This window comes from Oxyura jamaicensis, assembly GCF_011077185.1.
Source record: "Oxyura jamaicensis isolate SHBP4307 breed ruddy duck chromosome 5 unlocalized genomic scaffold, BPBGC_Ojam_1.0 oxy5_random_OJ101361, whole genome shotgun sequence".
NCBI lineage: Eukaryota > Metazoa > Chordata > Aves > Anseriformes > Anatidae > Oxyura > Oxyura jamaicensis.
In genome coordinates this window covers 16,967-25,169 of record NW_023303946.1, presented here as the reverse complement: position 1 = coordinate 25,169, position 8,203 = coordinate 16,967, and the positions used below count along the sequence as shown (strand labels likewise).

The following is an 8,203-nucleotide window of genomic DNA, read 5'->3' as shown; positions in this document are numbered from 1 at the left end:
TGAGTCAAACAAGCCATGCTGGTGCACCTCGTGTGTGCCCCACTGGACTCCTCTGTGCTGTGTGATGGTCTTTCTTTCTGCTGAGCAGTAAACAGCTGAGCAACTGTTGGCAACATACGTTTTTATGCTGTTTGCTTTCTTTTGGACAGGGTTTTTCCAAGCATTTTTGAAGCATGTACAGGAATCTGGTAGGCTAAAGCATAGCATGTGCCTTTGCTATCTTTTTTTCCCTCGTTTTTTTCTTAATCAATCCATTTCCATGGGTGCCTATTGTAGCTAATGCAACCTGCTGTAACACAAGCTGGGGAAGCCAGGTTCAATGAGTCAGAAAAACATGCACTTGGAAGGAAGCAGGCAAAAATCCCGCATAGTGAGGGCTTACATTTTTTATGAATTCAGCTGTAAGAGTTGGAGGTCCTGGGACTTATAGAATGAGGTTAATGCAGACACTAAGCAAGGCAGTGGGGAGAAGCAGGCACAGGAATCACGCCACGAAACAATGCTTTTTAAATTATTGTCTGTGCTAATAACATAAGGACTGCAGGTTAGAGGGAGGTTAGTTTGCACAACATACCTGCAGCCGTTATGCTTGTTTAAATGTCACTTGGCTATTTAGAGCCAATTGTCCATGCATTGTGCTCAGTTCATCCCCTGGAAATGTGAGGAGAGCACCCCATCCTCTTCGTGTGTCAGACTGTCTGCTTACATCTCCTGTATTGACCTAGATTACTTCACGTGAGACCCTGATCTAAAACTGATCTTTACATCTCCTCCTCGGCTGCGTGACAAACATGATGCTTCCAGGGCACACTGTAGCGAGCCAGGGGTCCACTGAGGGATGGGCTAGGGACTGCTGTGGCATGTGGGATGCTTAGCTGAGCATCTTTCCAGGAGGCATTTTCTGAGTTCAGTGTCATTGTACCATTATGCCAGCAGTGAATCTGGGCTATGCAATTCAGGAAACTATGGAGTGAGAATCAGAGCATTTTTTGGGAAACAAGTACCATATAAAAGTGATCATGGGACTAAGGTGAAAAAAAAATATTAATGGAATGTAGATAGACCTCAGCATGGCAGTAGAGCCCTTTGCCTGTGGAGGAAGTATTTTTTCCATTTTGGATCTTCTAAAGGAAATTTGGGGTATTCTCTCCTCTGGTTGAACAGGGAGAGAGTAAGTTCACTTATTATGGCAGAGGCAGGTTCAAAATGCAAAGGCTGTCCAGAAATTAGGTCTGAGTGTTTACGGATTGATTAATCTAAATCCTTTATAAAAACGTGTGAACTCTTGATTAAACTGGGAATAGGAACATTGTGGTTTTGCCTACGGTCAGGACAAGATTAGTGAGTAACTTTACCTTTCTGCAGAACCTTATAAAATATAATAAAAAAGTAAAGTTCTTTCCCTATTTTTTTTGTTTCTCCTGAAACTGATTGTAGAAGTCAATGCAGAGTCGTCAAAACTCTGTAGCCTATTGAAGCCAAACCCTTCATGCTGTAACCAGTAGATACATCGAATAGTTGTGAAATAATCCTGAGAAATGGCTGTGAACTCCCCTCAATTTCCCTTGTACTTTCTCTGCACATTTTCCAGAAGGAGTGGTGTGAAAGCTACAGCGGTGTTCACCCCTGCTTCCACCACCACTGTCACAGTTCATTAGTGCACTCGAGTGCACTCATAAATGTCTGAGCTCTTCCAGTGTTTGGAGGCTTCCAGCCAGCAAACCTTCTGACCTGCTCTCCCTATTTTGAAGAAAAGCCCAATGGCAGGGGTTTGAGGTGGGCACTTGAGGTTTAATTTGAATTATTTGGCCCAATAACACCCAGATCCGTAAGGGAGCGTAAGGGTGTGTGGGAGACACTGCCATCACTGCCTTAAATAATTTGCTCCTTGCCCTTTCCTGTTAAGTTTGCCAGGCTACACCCCATGATTTTAAGCTGGGATTTCTTAAATTTGTTTTATCCTATAAAGGTAAAACTGGGCAAATGCCAGTGCTCCCCACCTCCTCACTTTCTCTTCCTTTGCAGATGTCTTTGCTCCCCGGGGCCAGTGGGGCTGCCAGGAGGGGTTGCCCAGAGGCTGGCAGTGCCCCGGGTTCGCTCTGCTCCTCTCCTGGCAGTGTGCAGCATTCAGCTCCCTCCCAGCAAATCCCAGTGAGTCACCAGCCCGCTGGCTGGGCTATCTGATGGGAACAGGGACCAGGCTGCTCTGCCCACAGCCTCCCCGACCACAGAGCTTCTCCTTGGCCGCATCTTTCCCTTTCCCTCCTCTGCCCCAGCCTTTCGTGCCTCTTTCCTTCTTAACACAGCTTTTCAGCCTTGCCATCAGGTAGGTCCTTCATTCACCCCTGCCCCTGCCACTGGGCCCTGCAGTAATAATGACAGCAATTTTTTTTTTTTTTTTTTTTTATTTCCTTTTAAAAATCAAGTCCAAAGTGTTTTTTTTTTCCTCTCCTCTGCATCCCCCCCCCCCAACATTTTTTTTAAATGGAATTGACTGCTGAAAGTAAACACAGCTTGCAACATGCAGACTTATTGGGCCAGCATGAATTTCCTTAATAAGCTGGGGCATGTGTGTGTGCGCGCGCGTGTGTTTCCCCCCCTTAAACCACGGAATAAGTGTGCTGTCGCTTTAAATCCTAACTCAAACTTTACTGGCGATTTTACAGAGCCTGGTTTCATTTATAGTGGAGCCAGACTTGCTGTGTGAGAGCCGTCCGCATGCTGGAATTAGTCTTAAGCTCGCTTCTGTGGCGTTGCCAAATTCCATGTTTGTGTTTTATTTAGAATTCTTTTCACGGCCAGTCGAATCTGTTCAGGCACACATAGGCAGTGTTGCGCCCCATGGAGAAAATAAGCAAGTTTGCGTTTTCTTTGGCATAGGCCATGGCCACAAAAGACTGCGGTCTAAAAAAACATTTTTTAAAAGCTATTTTAACCCATAACAGATGTATAAAGTAGGCACACGCATGCCAGCTTCCTTAGTTTTAATTAAAAAATAATTACGGCTTTAATGGGATGCTAGTGACAAATTTGGATGAATGGTGGGTGACATTATCTCAAGGCTTGCTTCAACTTATAAATTAGTGCATTTCTCTTGGCCAGTGATACAGATGAAATTAAACGAAGGAACAAATTAATATTTCTTAAAGTTACACCAAACCAAATGAAAAATCAAAACTAAAAACAAGGCCCTTTCCTCCCTCACTTGCTTGGATTCCTGTTTGCATGAGATCACAGAACATGGAGGAAAGGTTATTTTCCCTGGCTGATAAATGATCTGGTCGATGATAAAGCGGGCTCAGTTTTGCAAGGTACCTGTCCCTCCCATAATTTCACATCGGTAGCCACATCACCAAATTATTGTGATTAATGTCAGCAGGCGCTTCTATTTATAACCACATCTAACTAGCTAATGTAGTACCTCCGAGCCAGGAAATCTTAAATATAAAACCATACATACACGCTGTATGTTGCAATGGTTCTCCCTAAATACCTCAGCTAGCTGGCTGCTTTTGGACTGCGGTGCTGCGATTCTTCACATCTTTAGGCTATTTTCAATTTGGGGCTTTTAAGGCTCACCAGAACCAGGCTGGATGCACAGGTTTGCACAGGTAACAACAGTTTATATTTATGAAGAAGTAAACAAAGGGGCAATAAACATGTAACGAGCTAACCCCAGATGGTATCTCTGCTGTTATTGCAGTCAGGTGTATGCGGAGCAGGGAAGGGAGAGGGAAGGATTAGCCTGGGAGGCTGTGGGTATCTGGAGTTGTTCGTCCCACTGCCGTGCTTGCCAGGGGCTGGCTTTTTGGAGGGGGGCAGATGATGGGCTTCATGATCTATTGCACAGACAGACGAGGATCATTGTGCACGTGGAAGGCCAAGCCCTGCATGCCATTCAAACATATTCTTTCACAAACCTTCTCATCTGCTTAACATTTAGCCTCCATTATAACAAACCCTGAAGTGCTGCTGATACATGTAATCTAGATGGTGAGAGCTCTTCTCCACTTGGTTGCTGTGGCAAACAGTACATCACCTCCTCATTAAAAAACAAAAGCATTTTCTCCATGTGGAAGGAAAGACAGAGAAAGTGAGCACCCTATCTTTGGTGTGTAGCTGCACACCTTCCACTAGACTCATCCACATCTGTCTTGATGCTTTGCTACGAATTCCCATGTGAATGTGGCAGTGTCCCCCATCTTGCTTGCTGAAAGCTGTTTGCCATGTTAAACCAGGGAAACCCAGCACGGGGAAGCTGCTTTGCTTGGTACAAGCCAGTTTGGAGAATTTTGCTCCTCATCAGGTCCCCTGAGTGTGAAGGATGCCCATTGCCTGAAGCTGAACCAATCTGGACTCTCCAAATATATGTTTTTTAAGGTTAGTTTAACTGCAGCAAGAGAGGGAGAGATTTTCCTTTGTCAATTGTCTGAGTATTTCTGTGGTAACATTTCCCTGAGCTTGAATTCCTCAGAAGTGAAAATGAAGTTCTAGCATTAAAACCATGAGTCATACAGTGCAGATGAGAGTCATTTCTGCATTCCTGGAATTTTTGGAAGGGAAACATTACATTCACGTTAATCCTTTCAATTATACCTTATTGCTAAAATAATCCATGAGGCATTCTGCAGTAGAGCCCTCTGCTATTTGGTTACAGCTGAGGCTTTGAAAATAGCACCTGAAAGCTTTTAGGTTCCTGTGTTTCAGTATCTTAATTTTCTTTTTATGTTTCAGCACACAGAACGGTCTGGTGTCTTTTCTATTTACTCCTTATGATTTTTTTTTTTTTGTTTAATAAATAAGGCTAATTTGATTTGTTCTGATCTGTCTCGAGTATCTAACTGCTGCTGTAGAGAATGATTAATGTCCAGTTGAAAGGATTCCACATCTATAAATGAGAATTGAAAGCAGATGTTGGTTTGATGAACGTGTGCTGCCCATTCCTTGTCTGCACTGGCTCAGAGAGCAGGCTGCTGAGATATCACTATCTATCAAAGAGAGATGTTAGATGCCAAATACAGTTCAGAGTCACACACCTAGCATGAGCTTAGTGAACAGTTAACAAATAATGTATTCCAGGTATTTTTTTTTTTTCCCAACTGCTTGTAAGCTATCTATACACAAGACAATGTTATCCTCAAATTGTCAGAAGTGCTTGACAAACTCCAGTTCAGGGAAATGCACTGTGAATTGATTACAACCAGGACTCTGAGTCTGGGTTTTTACTCACCAAGCTGTGTTGGTATGTTGTCCAAAGGCAGGTAAGTTCAGTTTCTAGTGCTATTGCACGTGCAGTTCTTATTCTGAAGTTAATCCAACCCTTAAAAAAAAAAAAAAAAAGAAGCTGGTACAGTTCTCTTTTATATTAGTGGACTGGCTAGGTGCTCAAGCATTGCTGGCAAGCAAGGCCAAATGCTTTTCAAAGTTTGCTAGCTTGAGTTCACGAAGATCTGTGGAGAGCATGCAGGGAAAGAGCAAAAGACCAAATTGCCTGGGCACAAGATCAGCTTTTGCAGTGTTCAGCCAACTTTGTCGTATACCTGCACACAGGGCAACAGCTTTTTAGATAAAAGCAGACACAAATAGGATTGCTTCATGTGGGCTCTCCAGTTTGGTAATGTGTGATGCTTTACAGTCTTTTCACAAGCAGTGCTCTCCTGGCCATCCGAGTACGCCTTCCCAGCCAGTGTGTAACAGTAGGTCAGCAGCCAGCGCACGTCAAAGTTCAGAAATTTTGGCCATGGGCAGGCATGTCTGATAATGGCAGTAGGATTGCTAGTGTTTCCAACAGAGAGTGCTTTTTTTTTAAAAAAGCCCCTTTAAAAATCTTTCCTGAACTTTTAAAAAATATTCTCCAGTATTACAGTGAAGCAAAGAGAAAAAATAGTTTGCTGATTTTTTTTTTTTTTAATTTTGTGAAATGCCCTTTTCATTTTTATTTTATGTTGAATTACCATTCATATAATTCCTATGACTAGAAGCTATTTCATAGATGGACAGACAGAGATGTAAAGCCCAACACAAATCTTCCTTGCTGTCTATAAATCAGGCTGATTTGGGATGCCTCTGTGTCACAGGAGAGAGAGGGAAAGAGAGAGGAGGGGAGATGGAGGAGGAAAAGGACAGAGAGAGGACTTGGAGTCACGGAAAAGGATAGGTACCAGCATCCCAGAGCTCTGGTTACATAGGGTTTCTGTTCTGTGGTGATGTAAAAACTACAGCAAGGAAAAATACTTCCAGTGTGACCTTCCACTTCCCTGGTACCTGACTAGGACTGTAATACAGCAGGCAGCTGAGAATGGGAGAGGTCAGTTTTACATTTATTTGGCTTCTCCATTTGGGAAGTAACTATAATGACATTTATTTCAAGTGTAATTATTTCTCGAAATCCTTGTTTTTTTTTTTTTTTTTCACAGCTGGTGCTAAACTAAGCAGCTAGATTTTCTCCATTAAAGTAACCACACTTTACTGGGGTAAAACCTGGACTTCTAGATTGCTTCTAATTATTTTTCCTGACCTGTGTCTACCTGGCTGTGCTATAAAATCAACCGTACCCAACTGATACGCTGTGACTGGAGATCTGAAAGTGGACCAAAAGAAAATATATGGTAGCTCTCTCCCTGCCAGGTCACACATCCAGGTTATAAAAAACAAAACAAAACAAAACAAAACAAACAAAACCTGCTTTTTGTCTTTCACATCTTTTTTTTTTTTTTTTTTTTTTTCCACTCTCCTTAGCTTTCTTTTCTTGTAGGGAAGAAATGTATTGAACACGACGATTCTAAATAATGCTGGTGAGATACTTGTAGTTATGTGGCTGATAGCGTCACTGCTCGGTCTGCAGTGCATGGTAAAATTCATTTCTGTGGGTGGTAGCCAGGACTTCATCTTCAAGCAATGGGGTACAGCTGGCAGTGCATTCAGCAATATCTGTTGCAGTGTCTCTTGATGTGGTCTCATGGACGGTTGTTGCTACATCCTTACTTGGGGATAGGAGAAAATGTCCTTGAGAAAATGTGTAAAGCAATATGTAAATCTTTTGTAATATGGTGGATTTCCCCATTGCAGTGAACCCAGGTGGCTGTACTGAGCTGCGAATGCATACATTTTGCAGGACAGGGCTTGTCCGTAGTTTTTTATTGTTTCTGGAAGTGGTCATCTGTGTGAGCACACTTGTGCTGTGAGTCACTATTGGTTTGCTCTGGCAGTTCCTTAGCAGGTTTTCCTTTGAACAAAGGTGTGTCTGGCCCTAAGCAAATTGTGGAACTCCCTTGTGTTGGCAGCCAGGAAGGTGCAAAGGGGCTGGGAACTTCACGTGGAGTGCACAGCTCACCACGCATCTGAGGCATCTGAAATCTCATGTTTGGTCTGCACAGGCAAATACCTTGTTGGTCTTACACAACCGAGGGCATGGCTGCAAGTTTTAATCACGCGTCTAAAATCAAAGGAGAACACTAAGCACAGGGAATGTTCCATGGAAAAAGCAGCTTTAGGAGAAAAACAACAGGCTCTCTTTACAGTGGGAGAAAGGAAAGCATTACAGAACAGGAGCCCCCAGTGATACCTATGAAACAACCCTGTAACTAGTTAAAAAGGGAAAACCCAGGTTGGAAACTGTCATGATTTGAGAATTTGTTGTGTGCTTTTATTGGTATCCCATAAAAAGTATTAATAAGAGACAGAGATTCTTGTGTCACATGTCTTTTTCCATATAGTTTGGGAAATCTAAATCCGAGCCTTGTTTCTCCATTGAATTTCCCCTGTGATCTTGGAAAAGTCCCTTAATTTCTCCATGGAAAGTCTCCCACCAATTTGGTAATGAATTCCAACTCTTCAGTCTCTCATGAGAGTATTATGAGGATAAATATGTGGAAGTTTCTGTGGCACTCAAATACTAAAATAATACAAAGCTGCAGAAGTATATAAAGTGAATGAGAATAATTTAGGTTAATTTTTTTGAGTAATTGCTCTTCCTGGGTTTTCTTGGATATGATGGAAATGAGACTGAGGGCCACTGATGGTGAGTGATGTTTGTCCAACTGTTATTGTGTTTGAAATCCTCACAAGTGTATAAGAGGTACTGCTGTTACTCCTCTGTGAAAACGGTGGACCAAATTGTGCTCTCAGGTACAGCAGCTCAAGACCATTGCAAATTAAGCCATTGAAAATCAATGGGGTTGCACATTTGTAACTGAGATTGGAA

The 8,203-nt window shown here is 42.6% G+C and overlaps 1 long non-coding RNA gene across 1 annotated transcript; it reads right to left on the bottom strand.

Moving 5' to 3' along the window:
• Positions 1-221: 221 nt before the first annotated feature.
• Positions 222-3,579, bottom strand: LOC118157349. The gene is made up of 2 exons (XR_004746616.1): positions 3,461-3,579; positions 222-2,364 (listed from the first exon to the last, which is right to left on the bottom strand). It is a non-coding gene; the product is annotated as an uncharacterized LOC118157349 (long non-coding RNA).
• Between the last annotated feature and the right edge of the window lie 4,624 nt (positions 3,580-8,203).